The sequence below is a fragment of the Ptychodera flava genome, chromosome 18 (genome assembly GCF_041260155.1).
Source record: "Ptychodera flava strain L36383 chromosome 18, AS_Pfla_20210202, whole genome shotgun sequence".
NCBI classification, from domain to species: Eukaryota; Metazoa; Hemichordata; class Enteropneusta; family Ptychoderidae; genus Ptychodera; species Ptychodera flava.
Genome location: NC_091945.1, coordinates 26920329 through 26946731, shown reverse-complemented (window position 1 = coordinate 26946731; position 26403 = coordinate 26920329). Strand labels below are relative to the sequence as shown.

The following is a 26403-nucleotide window of genomic DNA, read 5'->3' as shown; positions in this document are numbered from 1 at the left end:
CAGCTGTCAAGAGAACCCTGGTACCAGACAAACTAATAAAGCAAACGGTAGGGGTACATTCCATCAATCAAAATAAAATAAAACTCCCCAACAGATAGTGTCTTGAGTGGTAAGGTCACTCAGGTCATGAGGCAAGAATAGTGCAGTTGAACCGATACTGGTGTCAGTTCCGTGTCTCAGTTGTGTTGATGACGAAAGATGAAAAGATAGCAAGCCCGTCATTATTCCTTTCGGGCCTTAGCTATATTACGTCAGAAATCCTCTGTAGTAGAAATGTGAGCATTTCTAATCTTTCGCTGCAACCATCGTCATCGTAATCACCACGTCATCGTCCACTACTGTCATCGTCGCCGTTCTCGTAGTCGCGGCCAGTACCATCCCGTTAAAGGTATACAGTCACCTATAATCTAAATATGGCCATATATGGTCAAAGAGGCGTTCCTTGGTATTCAAAAAGCCCATTTGAGGGCGCTGTTTTTTAAAATGAGGCCACCCCTTAAAATGTGTGATTGGTTAGATTTTCTCTTTCCATGGTAACTGTGGCAAAAATGGAACAGGTGACAGTATACCTTTAAAGCCAAGGAGCAAAGATCGGATATTCATACCTTTTGACTTTTTTCCAGCGAGAAAGCTGACGAACATCCACTGGAACACGTATCTTTATCAATGTCTAATCCACCGGAGTTCATTTAGGGTCAACGTACTCGCAAAGACATGCGTAAAAGCTCATTATTTTACATATGGAAAAGGATACCTAATCAACCTTGGTTTGACGCGGCGCCTTGACGGTGAATTCCCAGAGGCCGTATTGCAGGTCGTCAGCGTACAGTATGAAGCATAGCGTTTACAAAAGCTTGAGTCGCAAAGATTAAATTTCAAAAAGGGGCTGTCTTACGGTTTACACTTAAAATGTCACCTGCTTACGCTAAAATCGATCGGTGTTCGAATTTAGTGAACAGTAGTTGATTCATCATAGCTGGAAGAGATGTTTTGTTCATAGTCTGACCCGCTTTTCACTGACGATGACTCCCGAAATGCGGCTGCCATCAATGTAGGCGGCTGGTTCTTTGTGAGAAAATGTGTGTGGAAGCGGGCTTCTAGCTTGTAGAGGAGGGGTTGTTTTTCGGATACCATCTAGGACCATGAAATCAAAGAATTTTTTCTCTCGGAAAAATGCCTGATAAATTATAACAACATATCAAATTTGCAAATATATATATATATATATATATATATATATATATAATATATACCCTATAATGTTCGGAAATCTTCACGGTGTGAAACAGTGCTCGATACCTGTATGGCAGAGCGATTTACTTTTTATATTAGTTATACATATATCTATGTATATGTAAGTAAAAACCTCAAGTACAGAGTAATCATTTCTGTTGTATCTGTTACTTAAGTTTCATGCCTCTACGTACAGATCTAGCTTTCCTCATGCGTTTTCACTCATGTATAGATGGAGGAGAAGTTAAAGCGATTTGCGAGGAAAGCAATAAATGTAAACCGAAGAAGAACAGATGTAGATGTACAGCGTAAATAATGCCGCACGTTGTAAAATCGCTCAGACATATCCGCCCATCGTTATCTTTACAACACAAAGGTACAATTCGACAGAAGGAAATAGCAAAGGCAATCAGCATACCATTTATAATATAGCTGCTCTCGGTTGTTTTTCGGTTTTTCGGTTTATCACCGCGACCACGACACATCATGTGAGGTGTGAGCCACTAGAAGTCAACAGCACTATTTATCAGCATTCCTAGGATTATTCTTATTTCAAGGTGAACGCTTCCGACTTTTAAGCTCGGCTGTCAGCGACGCGGAGCTTATCAAATAGGTTGATATTTTCCGTCGTCGTCCGTCGTCGTCGTCCGTCGTCCGTCGACAATTGCCTTCTCCTCTGAAACCGCAAGTCCAATTGCTTTGAAATTTTATATGCAGTTCACTTGGAGTGACCTCACTTAAGTTTGCTCAATCGTGGTGAAATTTGCATATTTGTATTTTTGGGGCATTTTTTGGTGTTTTTGGTAAAAATCTTCTTCTCTGAAAGCGCTTGTCCGATTGCTTTGAAATTTGATATGCAGTTTACTTAGGGTGACTTCAGTCAGATTTGTTCAAATCGTGGTGAAATTTGCATATTTGCATTTTTAAGGCAATTTTTGTCATTTTTGGTAAAAAAATCTTTAAAAATCTTCTTCTTCAAATTACAAGTCAGAATGCTTTGATATTTGGTACATATGTCCCTAGGGATAATCTATTTCAGATTTGTTCAAATTGTGCAGAAATATGCAAATTTACATTTTAAGGCAATTTTTGCCATTTTTGGTCAAAAAATGTATTTCTCAAAAAGTACTGGTCTGATAGTTTTAAAATTTGGTATACAGGTTTCTATAGATGAACTTAGTAATATATTGAATTTCTGATGAAATCTGTAATTTTGTATTTTTGGGCAAATTTTGCACTTTTGGTCAAAAAATGTGTAGTTTCAAAAATACTCATCTGATAGCTTTGAAATTTTGTATACAGGTTTCTACAGATGAGCTAAGTAATATGTATTGAATTTCTGATGAATCTGTTATTTTGTATTTTTGGGGCAATTTTTGCCATTTTGGTCAAAAAATGTGTATTTCTCAAAAAGTACTAGTCTGATAGTTTGGTATGCACTCTTCTATAGATGAACTTAGTAATAGATATTGAATTTCTGATGAAATCTGTAATTTTGTATTTTTTGGCAAATTTTGCACTTTTGGTCAAAAAATGTGTATTTTCAAAAATACTCATCTGATAGCTTTGAAATTTGGTATACAGGTTTCTATAGTTAAACTAAGTAATATGTATTGAATTTCTGATGAAATATGCAATTTTGTATTTTTGGGCAATTTTTGCCATTTTTGGTCAAAATATGTGTATTTCCAAAACTACTCACCTGATAGCTTTGAAATTTGGTATACAGGTTTCTATTAGATAAACTAAGTAATATATATTTAATTTCTGATGAAATATGTAATTTTGTATTTTTGGGGCAATTTTTGCCATTTTTATCTAAATGATATTTATTGAAATAATGAGGAAATCTGCAATTTCGTATTATTGCAATTGGGGCAATTTTTCCACTTTTGGTCAAAAAATGTGTTTCTAGAAAAGTGCTGGTCTGATAGCTTTGAAATTCGATATGCAGGTTCCTACAGATGAACTAAATTTGATATTTTGAAATTATGATGAAATCTGCAATTTTTATTTTGAAGGGCAATCGTTGCCATTTTTGGTCAGAAAATTTTATTCTCAAAAAACTATTCATCAGATAGCTTTGGTTGACATGTTCTTAGGGATGATCCGATGTGATATATTCAAAGTATGATGAAATCTTCAATTGTGTATTTTTGCAGCTATTTTAGCCACTTTTTTCTGGCCACTGCATTGAGCTATCAAAGATTTCCACCTTCATCAACATGTGTCAAAATAGTTGTTCTCTACATAAACACAGCGGGGCTATATCGGCCGCTAGGTCGCTTGTTAATTACTAAGAGAGATACTATAAATGACGCGCTGGGCTTGGACATTTTAATGTCAGAAATGGTGAGTGAAAGAAAACGTGAAATGCCATCCCGTCGTTTCGCGCCTCTTCAATGGCTTCAAGAAGGCGCCAAACCTACTAGGCAGATGTCGTTTGGAGACGCTTCTTTCTCTCACCGGTGCATAGAGATCGATTCTAAGGAAAGATTTAATCGGCACACAGAATGTATACCATTTTGAAGGTTTCAAAATCAAGATAATTTCGGAACATTTACTCCTTAGCTAATTACTTTCATCAGACTTTTAAAGGTTATAGTCAGTTTCACGCTTATCATGTTTCGTACTGCAGTGTATCTACATATTTTGCACATCATTTTGACGGAAGTTGTGTTACCAACGAAATGTTAGTCGCGTGCAGTAGACAGAGATCACATGAAATTGGCTTTATATTCTCGCGTCAGGCGGATTATCGATGACCTGCCAAAATCCCCAGGTAATAATAGTCAGTATACAATTTAATTCATGAAAAATTGTCCTTCGCTTGTCTGTCCGCCGAAGAAACTTGGCCCTTGCGAACTCCGGAAGCTCAAAACTATGGCTGTTGTTTGCTCCATCATTCATATTTTTCACGAAAAATTGACGAAAAGCAGATTCAGTGAGACACGTTGAATACAAGCGCAATGACATAACTCACCAGTAGGCGGGAACTTAGCCGGTAACGGTTACATTTGCCTTTTACCACCAAACACGATCAATCCCAAGTATATTACAAATGTTTTCTGCGCGGGTCACCTAGTACTTCACTTTGAGTGATGGTCAAGTACGTGCCTTGTGTCGATTGACAGCGGTTGGGCTTGTGATCAACAACCGGCGCAAAGTACGACTATACTTCACAAAGTACCTCCTTCAACGAACGGCTTAAATTTAGCAGAGGAAATTAAATTTTATCCTGAGTTTCATGATGCACATCTTTTCCAGTCTATTTCGCCAGCATTTCATATCTGTATATTTGAATTTGTGATCGTAAATTTTGTAACCGTACAGCACCAACGTAGATACGTTACGTACGTACATATTACATACATACATACGTACATACATACATAAATACATACATACATACATACATACATACATACATACATACATACATACATACATACATACATACGTTCGTACGTCACACAATATATGCTTTGGTTTTTGTAAAATTTTGGGAAGAACACGTACACCTTCATTTCATCATCGTTTTAACCAATCAGTGTTTTCGTTATGACGACCCGTTCCTTCGTGGTTCAAGTTGTCTGATACGACAATAGTCTATGTCATTAGAGACTAAGTCAGTATCTAAGAATTTAATCAGGCTGCCAGTTTACAATTTGCTTCTCATCTGTGAGTACGCGGATCCAGTCACCAATCCGCCTATCACTCAATGAGATGTCGACTGTTGTATACGTAAACTGAAATCTGATCAGAATCTGTGTTGGCCATTTGCCCCGAAGGCCATTGTGTTCATTCCAGCGGGGCCTCGGCGACGCATCATGGTTTTTTTTTGTATTCATCATCAGCTTCATCGAATATCTTCAAATCTGTGTTTGTGCAGTGATCATTCTTTCGAATTCACTGGTGCTACTGTACCGAGTGCCCGGATAGACAGGACGGGCCTGCGATTTGCGGGTTTGACTCCGGTTCGGTCAAATGTCAGTATAATATTTACTTAGATGTGGTGGACAAATACTGAGTTTACCTACAGTTACAATGTCTTCTCTCCGCCAGAATGTCTGTAAGGCCGCTTGTGAAGTTCATAGTACAGTTGATCGCAGCTTACAAGCGTGTTTTGACCCCATGCAAATATCGTTGCACATTCATCTAGGCATGCTCAGCTTGGCGTATCAGACGGTCTCCAGCACAGTCGTCTGCTTCTCGCCCCACGGGGCATTGGAAAAGGTTCCGTGAAATCCATTAAAACGCATCTTAAAATCAAACATAAAAAGTAACGACTGTCTCTTGGTGATTCACTTTTAACAGAGAAAATGTGGCGTTAGGTAAACAATTTTCCTTTTACGACAGAATTAACAAACATATTGCCATTATAACGCAGGGGCGGTTGAATTTGTCCGGCCGTACTGTGGTTAACGTTTGAAGTCGCTCGGACGGTCGAGTGTGAGCGATCGACGTCCTGTACCAGTGTACTGCGAAATTGTTACCAGTTATATTCGTGTATACTGCTTTAGCCTTTTGAGAGCTGTAATTGATCTCATAAAAAAATTTTGTGCAACATTTCACAATTATTTATGAAATTTTCTGCATTTTGTTCATAACTCTATACCAAAGGAACACAACTTTTAGTTGGCTACAGTTTTTGATCGAAATATTGGGGAAAATATCCCAAAAATTGTCTGGATCACCCTAAAAAATTGTATGCGTATAGGTTACGAAATTTGACTGTAGCGCTTGAAGGGTTGAGATACTGCGCGCCTAGAAATAGACACTTTTTAAATGTTGTTCAAACTTTTCTCGAGGAAAGTTCAGAGCATTGTTTTCCACAGTCTTGAATGAAAATAAATATTTGGTCATCGTGCAAAATTTAGGATTGGAGATGCAAAGTTCTTAAATTTACCGATATTTTCGACTAAAGTGACCGCTGTATCCTGTCTCAGCTGGATAGGAAGACATTTTTTTGACCGTCACAAAAGAGAAGAAAAGCATTTTACTGCACGGGTTTACAAATAAGTCCACAGAAGCTGCAAAGTTAACCCGAAATGAACAGGAAAAAAATTGAAGGTCCAAAAGTCCTGTCTCATAGGCTCATTCTACCTTTATTAATGCCGAAATGTTGACAGTATGTTTTTATAGAGAGTAGACGGGCAAAGCCCATTTCAAGCGTCGACTGCTAATTTGAGACTTTCAGTGCGAGTCGCTTACATTATGCATTCTGCAGCAGCGGGATAGCACACGCCTCAGATATCACCATCTTGTTGAAATCCAGGCACGTCAAGGTTCCAGACTAAAAGCCACTTTAAAAACTGCAGCGGCCATTTCAACATCTCCCTGTCCTTCTCAGCCTTGTCTCTCCCAATATGGTGTAAGATTAACGTTCTCTTTGGCTATTCATCATGATTCTAAATTATCCTCCATCCATACGCTCTTTCTCTTTTATCTATCTCCATTCCTCTCTGTTTTTCTATTTAGCTGTGTAACCGTGCGTCAAAGCATGATTGTTTACGTGAACTGCGCTCAAAACTATCCAACTTTTCTTACCATATACATATTCATATACCATATACTTATTCAAATGTTCCATTTTTACTGTTGATTTATATATCTTCCTTTTATCCCAAAGCCGCCAAAATGCTAAGAATTATACGTCAGAAATGCATAGGTATGGAGACAAGATGGGCGCCATACAGAATGACCAAACTTTATGACGTTGAAAACAATGAAGTTCGTAAAGTTTTCGATGGCAACCTGAATGTAATTTGCGCGCTGTCCGCTCTGCACAGGTCCGCACAGGTCCGTTACTTCCCACTAACTACCAGATTTCGGGGAGTATCCAGCTGCCCGGATAAGATACCTCGGCAAGCGAAGATGGCTCTGCGTGGCTACTTGATAGTTTTCAAAACCGTTACAGCCTACGAAATGCGCAGAATCCTGGTATATGTACTTTTCAAAATTAGGACCGTATATAAGTCTCGTGAGAAAAAGATCTTCCCTCAACAAATCACGGTCGGATGACAAGCTAATCTCTCAAACATGAATGATACCACCGTGATCGTCTGGCCTCTGAACACGTCGGCAATATGTGAAGATAATCTCGGGTTCGTCTGAGTCGGAGAAAATTTTAGAGATTTACTTACTTTGTTATTCTCATGGGTTTATGGCTCTTGAGAGGCTTACGTCGACAGCGTTTGTTATTATTTTATTAAGGTAGTATGCGCCTCGAAAGTGCAAGTCTTAAACTTTTGCTCAAACTTTCCTTAAGGACTCTTTCCACCATTCTCCTTCAAAAGCAAGAATAAAAATTGGGGGTGGGGGTGGGGGGGGTGTCACCGTGCAAATTTTGTCACTATAGAAACAAATAACCCGAGATTTACGGCTATCTAGAAATCAAAATGGCTGCCATGCCTGTGTTAACTCCATGGAGAAAAATACAATTTTCAAAATTCGAAAAACTAAGCCGATGAAACGTTTTCTTACTAAGGTAGCTTTCCGCCTTTGTTTTGGTATTTTGAGTCAAAAACACGATTTTTCTTTTATCCCTGAAAAGTATTCCTATAATATTGATCGTCCTTGTGTGTAGAATATCTTGGTCGTGAAGTTCCTGTTTTTGGGTGAAATTTTGGAATAAAAATGTACGAGAGGCACAGGTGTACATTTCGGCGTTTGAGACTACCGTTAAGTCTTGATTGACGAGGGATTACGCTAAGCAAGCAGCGTCACAGTATTCACATGCACTTAGTCAACACCGCTGTGAAAATCCCATTAACACCTACCGTTCACTGCGGAGATCAAGACCATAGTGTGTACCTGGCAATTAGGGGTCGAAAGGTGGGTCTTACCGTTTTTCTCATAGGGGTGGCCGCTCCAAAAAGATCACAATTTATCGACACAATCGGACAAGGTCAGACTTATGACATTGTTGACGGTACAATTTCAGATTACACAAATGGCCCACGCACTAAATGTTTTATCTGGGACATTTTTGTGCTTTTGTAAAGCACCAGGAGTGGTGGATAAGTTTCGTAATGTTAAACATCTTTGAAGAGGCTGTCCCGTATACATAAATGGTACGTTCCACTGGCGGCCTTAGTGACAGCGGGAACACTTGAATACCGCAACAGACACCCTTCTCATCTTCAACATTCAAGCAACATTCGGCCGAAGTTTCGGCTTCTCTTGGCCCCAAGACATTTCGACACCCCCGTTAAGATTTATTTTTTTCCCTTCAAACTTATTAGTAACTGACAGACCAGTCAAACATAAGCGTGACCTTTGCGTTCTGACCAGTATGACTTTCACAGTGCCGTTTAGGCGCCGCTTTTCAAACTTTGACAGTGTCGGCGGCTATTGCTATTGAAAATGATATGAAACTCTTTTCTCACGGTTTTTCACCATGTTCTCACAAACTTTAAAGCATGTGAATGCTGACACTATACTTCTCAGTATTTTGATTTGTAACATTTGGCACGAGTTCCCCCAACCAGGTAGTGCCGAAACGTCTTTGGTCGCGTTGCCTAAACGTCTTGGGGTCGGAAATTGTGCGGCCGAAACGACTTTGCGCCAAAAGGTCTAGAAACCCGACATTGTCCGTTCGATGAGAATACTAAGTGAGTTGAACAATTTATGAATAAAAATGAAATATCAGAAGCCGCGGCACTGGAACTACTTGTGATTAGAAAATACAAGGTGGAAACAAATTGCATGTGCTTCAAGAGAGCGACAGCAAATTTTCCCAAGGCAAAATACGTAGCGATGCAGAAATCACACGCCACAAAACAATAGCTGCTTTGGTTTGCAGACGTTTTGGCACAATGGCAGTGAACTGATAATGTCGAAGTCGTTTCAATCCCGCGGTCCCGTTTTTCCTTGTCCCATTTCGTTTCCGGACCGCGCTATTACCCAATAATCGTACAATGCAACCACCCTACCACTAAGTGAGAAACCGACCTTGACAAGGTAAAAACATACGTCGACTAAAAAATGTTCATCGTACACCGGACGAATGTGAATCAAATGATTTTATGGGAATGGACACGACAGCATTGTTATCAGTTATCATGGCAGTAGCCAAAATGCTGCAGGACCGAAGACAAATTTCAATATGAATTTGAGCGTCACAACGTAATAACGTAATCGCCCTGAGTTTTCATCAACATGTCATCATTGGTCGGTAAACCATTGAATGAGACGCTTACGGGCTAACTACTTGAATACAGTGCAAAACACCATCCTAATCCTGAGATTTACATGTAATGAAGACGGGTCTGATATCATATTCGACTGGAATCGATGGTACTCATGTTGGATACGAACAACAGCAGAGAGTTATCTATCTGTGACCATGGAGGTAGGAAGACTAGTACCTCCATGCTGTGACGTAGACGCTTGACGAGCGGTCTATCGCATGCAACTTGCGCTTGATGAAATGACGTACTTTTCTCTATGTTCATGTTTTCTCAACTTCTCTCCTTTGACTTTTATGCCGCCGACAGGCGATTGGTTCATTTAAGCAATGACTCCAGAAACGGTCTTCACCCACAGAAATGCTGTACAGAGTGAGGACGACCTATTGTCTCAGAAATGCTCGTAGTTTGATTCGTGTTAATCGGTTTTCAAGGCGCGTGAAGATCTAAAAAATGGCTGCTCACTGAATCCTCGGTTACTCGGTAATGAATCACAGCATGGAGCTGTTCTTTTTTATCTCCATGATCACAGACACCGCAAATGTACATTCACATACAAACGCAGAAATTTTTGTTGTCAGCCAATATTGTTTTCCCTATATCACTCATCGGGCTCGCTTTCATTCCGCAGCAGTGAGTCGTTTCCGAGGTCGAATCGAATGCTGCCATAAACTTACACTGTAGTGTACGGTACGCTTGTCATGGAGGTAATTAGTCCAAGCGCTCGTGTAGACGGCATCGAGATGCCGTAGCAGTTCCGACAGTTAGGTCGAACAGTTAATACTCTATTGAAACCTTACAACTAATCAGTCAACAGATTATGCATAATCCCTTCCCTGGCACTCCCCAAGTTTATTTACTCATCAGCTACTGTGTAGATTGCGCTCTAAAAAGAGTACAACGCTCCCAAAATTCACCCTTTTTAGCCTCATTTCGACCGTTGACACTGATTCCAATGAGTGAATATACTGTTGAAGTTGAACACTTTGATTTCACTATCTGGTTTTAGTGTTTTGTCGTTTGAGTACATTGTTTATTGCCATTCAAAAGGAAAAAACCGAACCAATTTACTAAATCGCCTTTTTCTCAGTTCGGCATTTTGTCACATTGCAGCACATTCAAAAGAGTTTAACTCGAGAACGCGTGAACGGAAGTTCACCAGATTTTCACAGACGTTTGTCAAAGAGGTTATCTCCAAAACCGTGTCTCAGTTTCTTTATGAAGATTTTTAAAGTCGAGTTATTGCTGCTTAATTAGGCGGCATTGTAAGACTAATCGGTGGATAAACTTTGACTCAACGATGTGAAAAAACTAAGGCCTTTTTCAAAAATCTGAGACACGGTTTTGTAGCCAGTATTCTGAAGACCAATTGCCCGTTAACACCTAAGCAATAGCCTCTCTCCGCTCAGATTTAAACTTTTTTACGTGAGACCACCCATTTTCTTTACACTTTCACTAAGATCTTCAAAAAAATTCATCGGACACTAATTTTCTTGATAAAACAAAAAAATTCATAGAAATAGCTTTCAGGTGATATATAATACTTGGGTAAAAGTACACATCTTGATGGCAAAATTCACGTTTGAAAATAGGTCGTCGCAAAGGTGGAAAGCTACCCACAAGTTGTATATTAGAAAAGAATTGTAAAAAGTTTGAGAGTCGGAATGTCTGTCCCCGAGGCGCGTTCTACCTTAAACCACAGGAAAAATTCCTTAAGGACTCTTTCCACAATGCTCTTTCACTAGCAAGAATAAAATTGGGAGGGAGGGGGGGGGGGGGTCATCATGGAAATTTTGGTACAATGTCATATGGACAGGATAGTCGGACTTCGTTCGGTTTCCTTAGTGCGCATGCGTATTATACGAAGCAGGAGATAGTCAAATATCGCCATTCAGTACTATTGAACTGGTTCAGTAATAGATTTGTGAAGAGATCGTTGTTCAGTGGCGCCATATTTGTTTCTCTCAATACTTGATCATGCCAGCCCTGCGAACTACGGAATGAAACATGATCTGTAAGATTGGTTTTCTTTAAGAACGACTCGCTGAAGTGGTTATGCAAAACAATACGACACCTGTACTGGCCGTCGGCTTTTCCCAGTATCGCCGGGCACCCGATAGAAAGGTTCGCTTAGTCACAGACAAGGAGATGTCTGTGGCATAGTAAACTGACAATTTGCATCAGCCATTTCGCGTCGCCAATGATATTTATTATGATATTTGCCACTGTCGCGCCAAAACCGGCTTTCACGGTTTGGCAAAAACGACCGCGGCCTCAATTTCGTGCATGCCGTCTTGCCTAGATACTGAGACCATTGCAAATGTTAAGACTTTACCGAGTTACCATGGTTGCGCAGTCTGTCGCTCCACAGATCGCTGTTGCTGCCGATTGATGTCAACGCAGTCACTTCGACTTTATATAAATGATAAGGGATGTGAATGATAAGAGACTCACGTGACCTCACTGGTCGTTGTTGCATCTTTTCCACGGTACTAATTACATGAGAAGTCGTACATGACATGTCGAAGGAATTTGTACAACTTCTCTGATGCTGGCTATTCGTTCTGATAGAACCGCAACGACCGACTGAACCGCAAATTAATAGTACGATCGGCCGGAATCCAAGCCCTGAATGTAATTAATTTGACCTGCAGTTACAGATACTGTCAACCGACCAGATTCCCAATTTAACATGCCCTATAATTTCGTTCGGGAGTGACAGGTTTTCAGTATTTCTCGTCGAAAACAATCTCCTGTTAGCGGTTAGAAACGAATGATAGCAACTCAACTCAATTACTTAGTGCGTTTTGTAGGCTATCCGTTTTTGTAGGCTATCCACATATGTAGTAACGTATTGTCATAATCCTCTAGGATTTATCACGCCCAAGGACGCTAACTTATCGAGGGTGTGTCATGTCATTTTCTCTGCCAATTTCTGAGGATTATGAGTATAACAAAGTATTACACCGACGTAGTAGAGAGAAGTATAACGTAGCTTTCTTGCTCTGCTGTCAAGAACATCTAGAAAGTCAGGTGCTCAGTTTACCAGGAATGCCTGTGCGTGTGTATATCATACGTTATGTTCTATTGTCTGTGATATAATCCCCGTTGTCTGCGTGAACAGGTGAATTTAAAGACCGCTCCGTTAATCCAATTTGCCAACAATAATTCCTATCGTACGCACACGAACACCGTGTAACCCAAACACTAGACATTTGAACAAAACAGACGTACAACTGTTATGTTGGTGCGCGTCGGAAAAAAGTGAAACAAATACCCCTACTGCCCCATAGAATCCTGCAGCTGTACCGTGGTTTTATTTGTCCTCAAAATACCACTCTTTTTCGATTCTATTTCCTGAAAGTACTCAGTTTGAGTAACGCAAACGGTATCAGCGATGACATGACATCCCGTAGCGACGTATCATGCGAACAGACATCGATATTTCCGCCTGAATTCTTTACTATCATTTTCTCAAGGCCGTTTACACAGCTGATATCGTTTGTGTTGCATAATAACCTTGACTACGGCAACTTCAATGCAGTTTCACGATTAAAAATTCTGCTTGAAAGAAAAATTGTAAATTTAAAGAACCAATACATGTACCTCTAACTGTTGATGGTGATCTTTTTTCACTATTTTTATTTTTAATGTCAACTGCAGTTTCTTGTTCTACTCCTCAAAGCATGTTGAGATACACAGTATTCAGCTTGTCAACTATAAGCCTCAGTGTACACATGTAGACTGCATTGTTATTGTTGACAAGTGAATTCTGGTCCGGACTAGAATTCCAATGTAAATGAATACTGTGTATTTACATGTGTAGACGTTGTCTAATAATTTAAACTAAATAGCTGGTCTTTCAACATGCTTTGGGAAATAGAACAAGACTTTGTTATTGAAGTATAAACAAAAAATAATGAAAAATAATCATAAAAAATTTCAGCCAGTGTTCCTTTAACATTCAAATGTTCAGTTCTAAAAATACAGCTGCCGTGGTTGAAGCTCTCTCAAAAAAGTTAAGTAATCAATTTTCTAATGGCATCGATTTGAAGCCTGCGAAACGATAAACGTCTGTCTGATTTTCCACGGGGGTAGCTTGTTTTTCACATCGATTACACCGCCTTTACGCTTTTACCACTGTGTGTGTCCGTATTTGTTAAATTTGTGCACAGCACTAGGATCAACGGTTTCCCCATCGTCATCGGTACAGAGTGAACTCAAGTCCACGAATGAGAAACCTATCGTTTCGTTTTGCCTCCCACATAATTATGCTAAGGCCATTTAAAGAAAATTCTTTGTTTGCCGTCCTCGGAGTTTTGATAACCTACCAGCCAGGCAGGTAAAACAACACCTGCAGCCAAAAAACACACGTGTATCAAGTTAACATAAGCTCATTTTCATTTGGCTTCTTTTGGAAAAATAATATTTTTATTGCAAAAGTGTTAACATTGTTTTTGTTTTCTCAATTTTCTCTCAAAACCTACCAGCACGCGGACGGCAAACAAAGAATTTTATTTAAAGCGCCTAATATTGCCATACAAGCTATCGACCACAGAAAACTCTTTTTTTAGCAGGACTCTGACGTGGGAACTTGACGTAATAATGTCATCATGTTTTTACAGAATGCTCAAATTTAGTTTATGGTATCGATCAGCTAGGCATTGACACCCATGAGTTTTCATATATTCCCCATTGTTCTATTATGTATGTCAGAACCATCCATTTTTGTATCACAAAAGCTGAATTATGTATTCAAAATGTCCGCGTGTGATCGCCTACTGTTCGACTGTCGAGCACTTCATTAGCGAAGACGTGCTGATCTCCGTTAGTGGCATTTGTCAACAGGAATAATATCCGTGTATTTGGCAATTTGATTCTATAAATATGTATATACAGTCATTATTTCGGCACTAACGGAAATCGTAACGGCCGCTATCTCGACGCGATGTCATTTTATCTCTTTTAGTCCTTGGGGTCACGATTCGTTGCATGTCATGTGACGGGAAGAATAAAACAAATGTGTCCTTTGAGCATAAATATGTGCCAGTATATATTGCACTGCGAGAACGCGTTGGAGTGGAGAAAAGTATCGACTCAAGGATTTTAAAATTATTCGTGTCACCGAAGAAATTGTTGAATTCTGTTCCGCAGACCGAAGTATGCCGTGACGATGGTCACGTTCTCACTTTGCTCAGAAATGGTGTTTCACTGAGCTTCATGCTTGTGAAGACCTACACCAGTAAATATGTTATGATGTAAATATTTGCATGTAACGCCTCCTTCGCAGTCCCAAGGAAGACTTTTGGCAACGTGCCAACGAACTGACATCATTGCCTATCGACGAAATAACAAATATCACCGTTAATATGAAATAGTAATTGAAACGAGGGCAAAAGGTCACGATTTCCCTGAAAAGGTGTGTCACAAACATAACTGCGCAAGTCAGGTAGTGGCTTGACCTGGTGTAGACTCTCATTGTGACTTGACTTGATGTAGACTTTTATTGCGTTACGTGTTAATCTGTCTAGGCACGTCAATTTGCAAATTTGTACAATGGCTCTCTCTTCCACTCTGTACGTGTGACATTATATGTCGTGATCTCCACCACAACGTAACCATTTACAACTAATTAGGTTCATTGCACAAGTGTGGCCCCATTAACTGGCTATCTAAAGATCACCAATTTCCAATCCAATTAGTATGATTTGTCTCGCTCTCCCCCCCCTCTCTCTCTCTCTCTCTCTCTCTCTCTCTCTCTCTCTGGTAATAGTAATGTTTATTCACAGAATCGAGATGAACATAGAAATAGATCTTGTTGAAAAGAGCCCTTTTGGCCACACTTGTGCCGAAGGCCAACAAGGGGACCATATTACCATCCTGTCAATCTGTTTGTATGTGTGTGTGTGTGTGTTTGTGTATAAGTCTGTCTCTCCCACCGTCCGTTCGTCTGGAAACCAAACTTATGGAGCTCATATGTCATAATTGAATATTCCTACATAAAATGTGGGCAGTTATTTTATTTGGAATGATAATCTCGAAATGAGTGGAACCTCATAGACGTAGATGGCATAAAGAGGAAAAGAAATTACTCGGGCCCTAAATTTCAAATATATCATGAGTTCCTTTTGGCCACAAAAGGAACTCATGTTTTTACGTTGATGTTTGGTTCATATAGTTGTGGGGACAATGTATTTGACATGTATTCAAGTTAGCTAAAAATTTGCATACTGCAATTTTTAATTATTTTTTGTCAAAATAATTTTATTTCCATGAACCATTTGTTTAATAGGTCTCAAATTTGCATTTTAGGTCATTTGCGAGAGCCTTAATATCATTTGTCCAAACGACGATGAAAATTAATTTGGACAATGTAAATACTTGGGCCCAATTTTGTCAATTTTTGTCATAACATGTTCTCCAAAACAATGTAGCTTTCAAGGGACTTTATAGGCTTCTATAGATAACTACATTTTGATTTGTGAGTACGTAAAGTTTTTCATTTATCGATCAAATCATGTTTTCGTAAAATTCTCGCATGTAAATTTTAAATAAAGTTCAGAAGTTACCATCGGCATATCAGACGGGGGGGGGGGGGAAGCTTGAAAGTCTTGCATTGATTTATAGATAATGTTAAGTGGGGTCCTGGGTCACATTTCCAAGGCATCGTTTCCCCGTATGTTCGTCATATTTAATAAGCATGCTCTCATCTTCGAAACAAAAATTTGATCACGAATTTCCGTCGAATATCAAACGGTCCATGACGGGATCAGAAGTCTTCGACGCACGCTGTGCCGGTATTCTGGAATCGATGTAAGACACGCTGTTCCACAACCTGAGAGTCGGTAAAAACATTTGCCCGACTCGTAAGATACTACTAACGCTCTATGGATACGGGGTGAGTCCCACCGTTTCGCTGTTAATAATGACGGATTCGTCGGCGTGCCCGGAACAGAACGGTGACCTTACATCCGCCCTCTGGAAATTCCATCAATCATACACTACAGCCTTGGTTACGGCACCCAGCTGAATATACCTTGCCCCGAGACTAAGTGAGATGATAGAAATAACGATATGACCCTTATTAGTTAGAGCTAGGTTGAAGCTAGGTTCTTATTTTACATGTTAAGATCCTAATTTCCGCGGGAACTGCACAAGGCTGTCATCTCCGTGTAGGGGAAACTTGATCGCGGCAAGCTTTCCCCGTGAGAGTAACACATATGCGCGGGACTACTGATGCGATAGAAAAAAAAACCGTAGAAGTTGTGAATTCATACGCTTAACGAACTGTCGTAAACCGCTGTATTCCAAAAATCACGCAAAATTATCTTTAAGCTTATTGTTGTGACGTTTATCAAGGGATAACATTTTTATGTAATTATGTTTTAGATTGTACGCGATAGAAGAATAAGTTGCTAATGTGTCGAAAATATTACAGTTGGCAAGATTTACGTCATGTAGGCAAGGTCACACTCCAAGTCCGATTTTAGGATTTCTCGAAACGATTCGACCATGTAAAAAAATTAACTACGAAAACATTTCATATTCCGATATCACAACCACTGTAAGATGTCTGAGTTATAGTGTTAATTGACCCAGCTCTTAAAATACAGCAACATTATAGCTAATCGCACAGCAGTTCTTGTCATTTTAACTGTTTTTTAATTAGTGTTATCGTCTTTGGTGTTTAAGAGCTCAGTTATACGAGCGTGATGACAACGGAAAATAAGCAAAAGAGACTTTATGCGTGTATGTCAAAATTTCGTTTCTTTTTGATCATCCCTGTCTTTCCCCCACTTTTCTCATAATCTGCTGCGGAAGACTTCGAAGTTTGCCTTTAAAGCAGAAATTCTTGCGCCAACTTATAGTATTTTTGTCGGAGAACAAAATTTCCTGAACGCCATCGTTGGCTGTATTTCGAAATTCAAAATGGCTGCTGTTCTCTGCGTGTATGGTATACACTGTTTCTCACGGTTGGTTCTCACGCATGCGCTGATTCGACTTATAATGAAGCGAGTTGCTGAATTACTTCTTTGAGAGTTCCTGTATACCATGGGAACATTCAGATGTCGCTATATCTTCGGCTGCCCATTGGGTATTTGCGATACAATCCGAACACCGTAAGTTAGATGACGTTTAAATCAAATTTAAAATTGATTTCTGATCGCAGAATTTGGACAATTTGCCACATTCTATACCGTAAATACCGTAAAGGTGTTTGTAATACAGTCAGTCGCGAGGTAAAGAAAAAAATCACATTTATTCAAGCGTTAAATTTCTGTCTACAGTACACGTGACCTCGGGGATTCACGTGGTTGTTTAATTAAAGATGCGTTGATGGACCTGTATTGTCAATCTTAATCGCATCGGTCGAGTGATCATGGTAATTACATGTGATCGGTCCTGTGGCTGTTCAGCAAACCTACAGAGAGCTATTTGTACGAAGCAGACATAGGCGTGAGCAGACATCTACAGTTAATGAATTAGTAAATAGAAACATCCATCAATTATATATATATATATATATATATATATATATATATATATATATATATATATATATATATGAAATACAGTGACAAATAAAAGTGACCCATATATGCTTATATATATATATATATATATATATATATATATATATATATATATATATATATAATTTGGTAAGAGAAAGGTTGAAAGTATCAATGAGTTAGGCTTGAGTAAAAGTTTAAAGTCTTTCACGTTCAGGGTACGTTCTACCTTAGAGGTATACAGTCACCTGTAATCTAAATATCCCCATATATGGTTAAAGGGGCGTTCCTTGGTATTTCAAATGTCCACGTGAGGGCGCTGTTTTTAAAAAGCGGCCACCCGCTTAAAATCTGTGATTGGTTAGATTTTCTCTTTCCATGGTAACTGTGGCAAAATTGGAACAGGTGACAGTATACCTTTAATACAAAATCGCATCCATAAGGTTCACAGCGTATATTCTTAGAGCTCGCTTCGAAAATATGATGGCTGTTCAGGATACAGAACAACCTCACTTTTCCCATGAAACACAGCACAATGACCTCCTTATCGTGAGAAAAACTGATCTTCTCCTCGTCAGATAAACTCAACAGGGTGCTATACTTCTTGAACGTGCCAGCTCTTTTACTCCGTTTGCCGCCTTTACGACGAAGAAAGCCGGTCATTTGATAAACACCAAGTATCAAAATAGTTTGAAAAATACGTGCCGCAGTCTAGGAAATCTAGTTCATGAAGAGCACACTATACAAGATATCTGAAAGGGAAAAAAATCACAGAGTGAAATGTGAACGTGCTGCCGATTTTTCTCGGTTGGTTTTTCTTCATGTTGAACAAAGCCGCTATTCAGCCACGTTCGATGACAAAAAGAGCGACTGATGGGCGAGTAATGTTCATACCATCTTTGTTGCGTGCTCGGAAAATTATCACGACCCTATCGACAACACAGATTTCGTGTTCGGCGCAAAATTGATTTCGCATTAAATTCGCCGAATGACGGAGGTTCATCAGTTATTGTGGTATGAAGTTTCTGTCAAACATTGTATTAGTTTTCTGTTTTCAATCACACCAGGAGAAGATGCTGGATATCGGAATTCAGTGAAATTTCAAAAAGTTTCATCAGAACATGAGCGGCTTCCTGAAATAATCCTCTTCTTCTTCTTCTTCAAGTTCAACATTTATAGGACTTTCGAATCAAATTTTAGTATCATATAATGGAACTAATAAGACCATAGAAAAGAGAAATGTTTTTTTCCCTGGTAACCCAACCTACGCAATGCCTGTTCGAAACTACCGAACCTCGACTTTTTCTTCTGCTCACAATAATCTCGCGAGGTTCGGAAATAATTTACAGATTGCGCGTGATTTAAGTGTTCTGCTACCTACAGCAGGTTATTCCCGTTCAAACAGTACTTTCGATAGTGAGTGCGACGCAAAACGCCACCCTACAACCAATAAACAAAAACAGTGGCCTATACCGTAAAATGCTGGTTTTGCTCACAAAGGGCGTAGACGTGCTTCAAAATGTGATCGAAAGCAAGGGTTTTTTCATACACTGACATGCAAAGCAGACGTATTTTATGATTTTGTACCAGACCGCTGTGTGATTCAGTTTGATTCATTCCTCTGCGGTCTTATGTAGATGCCGTTGAATGCGTTTCTGTGTCACAGTGCGCAAGTATCTCTCCTCACAAATCTGCTCAATTTAATTGCACCCCTGTGGAAGATTTGAATATTTTTTGTGTAATAACCATAGCCATTCCGAATAAAGTTACTCGCCCAGCCAGTCGAAGCTGTCAGGCAAAGAAATTCACCATTACGGACTGCGGATATAATTGACCCGATTGGCGCGATTTTGCCGGCAGTGTGATGCGCTGTCTTGAGGGCAACAAAGTTACCTGTCGCCCATTTGACATTACTGATTGCTGTCGTGCAGCGCGATTTCGTAATATACGTGCCGCAATCAAATGCAGTCAAACCAATTTTAATCCGTGTTGATTAAGGCAAATTAATCAGCACTGGACCAGATAGAGAAGCCATAACGTCCAATGTCGTTTTATTACCTTTTTTGTGCTTTTTTGTAAAAAATACATTTCTAATCCTCGCTAAATTATGTCGAAACCTCGTGTTCAGTCCGTCTACACAGTCAGTGCGTGTTATTTTTATTTCTAATGTTGTTGTCGAATACTTCATTTTAATTGGGAGGTAGTAATCGAAAGTGAAAGACTTAAACTTCTCCTTAAACTTAATTCAATGAAACTTTCAACCATACTCTTATCAAACCAAGAATAAAAAATCAGGGGTCACCGTGCAAAGTCTGGTACTTATACCTAACGTTTACCGATACTAGTATTTGAAATTCAAAATGGCCGCCATCTCTGTGTTAACTCTGTGGTGAAAAATGAAATTTACGATTTTCGAAAAACTAAAATGGTGAAGATTTTTCTTACTGTAAGAACTTGAAAATCAACCCGAACATGTGGAAGAAAAGAAAAGTGTTGTAAACATTTGAGAGTCAGCATTCTACTTTAATAATGTAGAACACACTGCGTTTTGTTCGCAAAGCTCAGGTCCAGTTCTGTCTTTTGTATTTCAACAAATTTTGGAGAAGAATGGTTAAATGAAATCGTTTCATAGAGCAGAAATTGATAAAAATGTTAACTTGTCCAATGTAACAGCTATTTTTCCTTCAATATGGCCGCTGAATCAGTTGTAGTGAAAAAAACTTGAGGTTAGACAGCAAAAAGGATGCATGTGTGTTTAAATTTAGCGCAAATCTGCATTGTGTTATTAACCTGTGCGACACTGAAGCATTTGCAGGTTTATAGATGGACTAAAGACCAGCCGAACTTTGTCGAAAGTTAGCTTCATTGTTTGCTACTTATATGCCTTTGTAATACTTGAAAAGCCAACATATGAATATATGAATACCAATATATATGGATATTATATATATATATATATATATATATATATATATATATATATATATATATATATATATCATATACATATACACATATACATATATATGTATGTATTCACATATGTATTCATATATATATATATATATATATATATATATATATATATATATATATATATATATATATATATATATATATATATATATATATATATACACACACACACACACGCACGAATGTCAGCCAGATTTCGAAATTATTCAGATGTAAAGCGCCGTGTCTTTAGGGAACAAACAGAGTGGCTTTGAACTGAATCACTGACGTCACACTCTAGTGTGTTGTTGAAAGCAATTGCTGACAACGAAAACGAAGACGATGATGATGATGATGATTGTGTTCGCTGAAGAGATTTATTTTTTTGGTGTCAATAATGAATTTCTAGCTTTAGTGAGCTTTGTAGGGGATTATCTTACAGGAGGTCAATACGAGGTACTTTATACTCGGCATGGGAGAGTTCAAGACACATTCGTAGCCCTATTTCATTATTACTCTTTCTTAACCCAGTATGCCGTACATTCCGTGGTAAGCAGAAATAACACGGGGAAGGCGAGTCGCAGTATCAACATTACGCAAAAAATTTCACCTCGCAAGCTTCCATTCCTCTGCAGGTCGTCTCTAACTCGGAAAAAAAATCCCTCGAGTACGGTCACGTGATTGCAAATGCTTTCAACGATATGATGCTAGTTCAACAACAGAGATAGTGAAATCGCTCGGTAAACACGTTTAGGCCTTCACACAGTTCATTAGTAACGCCCAGATGTGCGAATGTGGCCTTTTACATCTAGCTCAGCTCCTTTCACATTGACTATCACATGATACCTTTCCGCGATAGATGTGAATAGCAAATGCAGAAACAGCGTATGCATAGGCACGAACACACATTGTGATTACAAACATTTTATATTTTGTTTTCATTCGTGAAGGCCTTCAGAGACTGATAACGGTGTAAGCCCCGCGGCATTACCGTTCCTCATTAAAGAAAATTATAGTCATATGACGTGTAAATGGCTTGACCATGGAGCGATTTTAATAGAAAAAAAAACACTGAGAATTGTGTTGAAGAAGATTTAGCATAAAGTGAAGATAAAACATTCTATTACAGGAGCGAGATTGTTTAAAACTTGGGTAGGTAGGTCGCAATTATTTTTTTTCCTTTCAAGTTGTGTCCTTAGTTTGTTTTGTGTTTTTTTAGTTCCTTTGCAAAATGCCTTTCTACTGAATAGATTTCAACACGTAGCTCCTTTTGACGTATTTTGCTTTCTTACAAAAGCATGTAGTAACATTTCTGAAATGTTAAAACCCGCATTGATACGCATGAAACAGTATACAAACTTTAAAATACCGCCGTTTCACTACAAGTGTCACAGGCAGAGAATACATCTATTTTCTCTGCAAAATATATAATAGTTATTAAATGTGAATACTATTAATAAGACATGATTGGTATTGGAACAGGTTTGGGCTTCTTTTGGGTTCTGTAAGACGTGAAAAAATCCCTAAACGGATTCAACAGGATTAAGTTTACTTTCCACTCTGCAGTACACGGAAAAAGTCACACAACGCCTATGGATTACACTTGACCGCGTGGCCAATACAGTATGTAGAATTTTCAAGTATTGCAGAACGGACAGGAAGTTCAACCATGATCAAATGCCGTCTGATTTATTAATAATAATATTCATATTCCATAGCTGTTTATATATTTTACGAACATTATAAACGCCTTCTCGGCTTGTGCAAGTGTGTCACCGATATGTGTTTGATTGTGTTCGGACGTCGACTATACTTTCATCAAATACATTCATACAGGCCTATGACGTCCTGTACAGAAATTTGCATAATTCATCACTGCCATCAAACTTTCTTGAACTTTTCAGGATCTTGTCAATTCCAAATACATCTCTCAATGCGCTACCGATTGCCATTGTATTGATGTAAGGTTCTGACAATTTACCGGAAATCAACACGCTTTGACAATTTTCAAAAACCGTCACGGACAAGTAAAAGTGAAATGTTTAGAGGCCATGTTGAATATTAAATGCTAATCTATAGATGTGACCCTCTCAACACACTGCCGTATGCAATGATAAACATGGGAGATATTACATGTGTGAAGATTAAGTGAAAAATAAAGAAATTTGTGATGGTCCAAATCTGAGTCGGTTCGACCCGTTGAAATGATATTTTTTCTCTCGCCTACTGGCATTTTATTCAAGATCTTGGATCTCTTTCACGTAGTTTCACATTTAGTTTCATCGCAGTGCTTTTAAGCCGAGCATCCAATTTAAAATGGTAAAATCGGTGGCGGTTTATACATCTCAAGTTTCATAAAGTTTAGGAACATTGGCACATATATCGACATCCGTCATACTATCATGCCTTCATTGGCCTTCTTAAGTTATAATAAGCCATGATGGTCAAATATTGTGTGCGCAAGCCATATTCTTGCAAACTTTGCAGAATGCCGTGGGACCAGGCGGCATTTTCTTATTCATCTTCGCGTAATACAGGTAAGCTGAAACCACATCATTGTCAACACCGCTGCGGGAAGCGCGTTCGCATAAACATCTAATCGGCAGATACTTTTATGAACGTCCCGCTGGATTGTTCAAGACTCGGATATCAATCAAAATAAAGTAATGTGTTCGCTGTCTTTCTATTAAGCAGTTCCTCAGTCGAGCGATAAAACACTTCCCTGCACAAAAAGTTATACATGTGACTACGCGATCAATATCAACATTTCTGAGAAAATCGTCAGACAAATATGTTTTCCCATCGCTTCAGAAACGGACGCGCAGATGCGTGTGATGTCAAACAAATTTATTTCATTCGATTTTCAATAGGTCAGTGGTGTTATTGCTATTTTTATCCCATGCAATTATCCCCATAGATAAGCAATATTTTTTCAAAAAACATCAAAATATGTCAAATGCAGCTGTTTGTCACGCACTTTGCTTCGTTGCGCCACCGATCAGTGAAATATATCAGATAATGAAATAAAAATATATCATTTAAATGAGATAACTTGTGACACTGCCTTTATCAATGCGGAGTTTCTCTGCCGTGGAACTGATGAAGAGGCTACGGTCGTGTTGTGTTTCTTGTCTCTCATCGATCAGAGACATCATTAGTGGTTTAATTGTTGACAGATTCACAAACTGCATCAACTTCAGACTGCCGCATTCGATCAAAAGTGAAAGCGCTTGGTTAATTATTCGCTTCACGTTTCCGATACGGTCGTTATGCAATTAAAGGCTTAAGTGAGATCTAAGAATTAAAAAAAAATTTCGATGATAGATCTATGTTATTTGAATTCCACTGAGATCAGATCATTAGTTTTTAGTCTCTGCGAACGAAGTACCGGGGAGTGGGGATAGTTTGGGGCGGCCTGCGTGCGTGCATGCTCAGACGGATATATTTGAACCTTGGTACAAGGATAATACGCTGTGGCATACATATGCACGTCGACTGGTTTTGTGATACCATTCCACCAGGCAGCTATCTTGTTTCCATCTTTTTTCATGTCTACAGCCATTATGTTCGTGTGCCGTGACTGATGTCATCCAAAGTTGGTAGAAAGGACAGCACACTATGACTAACACATGCACATCAAATTATTTTGCAAGACTATCCAATATGGCTGTTACATGGCCATTTTCTTTCAAATTTAGTTTACAATATCCTAGGGTTTGAGTGCGACCTGTCTTTTTTGCGAATGATTGCATAAGCGCATTACTTTCTGAGTAAAAGTCTAGACACTCATTTCAGTTTTTTCTACATTTGATTTAGGTGCCGTGGACTTATTAAGTTACAGAAAAAGTAATTTTCAGTAAATTGTTTTCTTTTGTGATCATAACAGCCGTATTACACAAGGGCCATGAAAGTCTTACTTTGTTTGTTTTTTTTTGTTTCAAACGTATCAGATGTCCCTTGAACTCTTGTTAATTTCAAAATGTTGTCGACTTATGACGAAAAAACATTCGTGCTTTAACCTCTTTATTATCAATTACAAGAAAGTAAGTCCACTCTGTCTGATTTGATCACCATAATGTAAACAGTAGCAAGGGAGTGCCCGCCTTACTTATTTCAGATAATAACATAGATGCCTTATCTCATGTTTTTATTGAGAATACTCAGAAAACACGCAATTATTCCATCACCGTCGTCGACATGTTGTTGAAGTTCGACGATGATTCTGTTTGAAGTGGCGTTTGATCTCCGTTTTTCACACATTATTTGAAGAAAAAAAAGACATGCTGTGCGAGGTCTGCTTTCGTGGATAAAATTGATGCTTGTCTTAAACCATATTCTGCCAAAAAATTTGTTGGAGAATTTGTGTGAACGGAACATCCATTGCACTGGTTACTTTTAAGGGGTTTCCTCTATTGTTGACAAACCACTAAAAGACGTTGCCAGAAAAAGTCGCATGTATGTGACCATGGCGACAACAACGATGCGACTGAAGCTATCTCGTGAACAAACCGTTATTTCTTTCCATACAAGATTTTGTAATGGGAAGAGATTTAAAGCCTCATCATCTCATATTTTCGCATTCTCTTCCATGTTGAACTGTTTGCTCTCATCACAAGTCTAGTCGATTGTCATAATACCCGTGCTCACACAACTCTCTTTTTTTTCTTTATATTCACAGTCCTCGTTTCTAACCCAGTGTGGAACCCGCTTCAAATGAATGTTAGGAGCACAGGACGCAAGTGACGTCAGCAGTGGACAACCTGGCATGCAAAGGTATGAAAACAAAAGGACATGTTAACTTTCTCCGTTGATCGCATCTTACGTCTTACGATAATGTTTTATTTAGCAATATGTTACTTACTATCCGTACGTGTTGTTGCATTTTACTGAACAAGAATGGCGACACGGAAGGACTGAAGTGGTAAATTGCGTCTGCATGGAAAACAGGACACATTATTGTGTATATTTGCCACAGACTTCAGCATTCTCCATTTTCGTAATCCAATATCAATGGATGACAAGTGAAAAAGTCATGAGTTTTACTATATTAAATTTTCAGACAGATTTGATGGGAATTTTCTCTTGTTTTGCTGTCTGTTAATCCCAGATTTTGGGAAAATGATTAAAATTTTAGCACCGCGGTTTATCGAATATTCTGTTACAGAATTATAAACGAAAGCCTTGTATCGTTTTATTCATTGTAAAATGCTGAGAGTGTGACAAATCTGCATAAATAAGATATTACTCAAAAGTTGCAGTCCCCAAAACCCTTTTTCTACTACCTATCACGCATGATCAATGGCGTGGACATGAACACACATGAGACAGGTACCGATGGAGACTCCCTTTGTTAATCAGTCCTGTTCAACCTTGCCGCTGATTTTGAGCAAAGTAGCCATGGTGATTTTCTTCCGATTTGATTTATGTTGGCTGTGTTACTCGGTCACCTGGAAATACTATCCAAGTTGATGAAGCTGCACTCTTATGATTTATTAACTTGATTGAGGAAC

General features: G+C 38.8%; 1 protein-coding gene across 3 annotated transcripts in view; it reads left to right on the top strand.

The window, feature by feature from the left end:
* Positions 1-26403, top strand: part of LOC139117270 (beta-1,3-galactosyltransferase 1-like) — a 109208-nt gene that overhangs the window by 5758 nt on the left and 77047 nt on the right. For all 3 annotated transcript variants that reach the window (XR_011548489.1, XM_070680224.1, XM_070680223.1), the window contains exon 2: positions 25572-25666. The gene's annotated coding sequence lies outside the window, so the exon portion shown is untranslated. The remainder of the gene's footprint in view (positions 1-25571; positions 25667-26403) is intronic.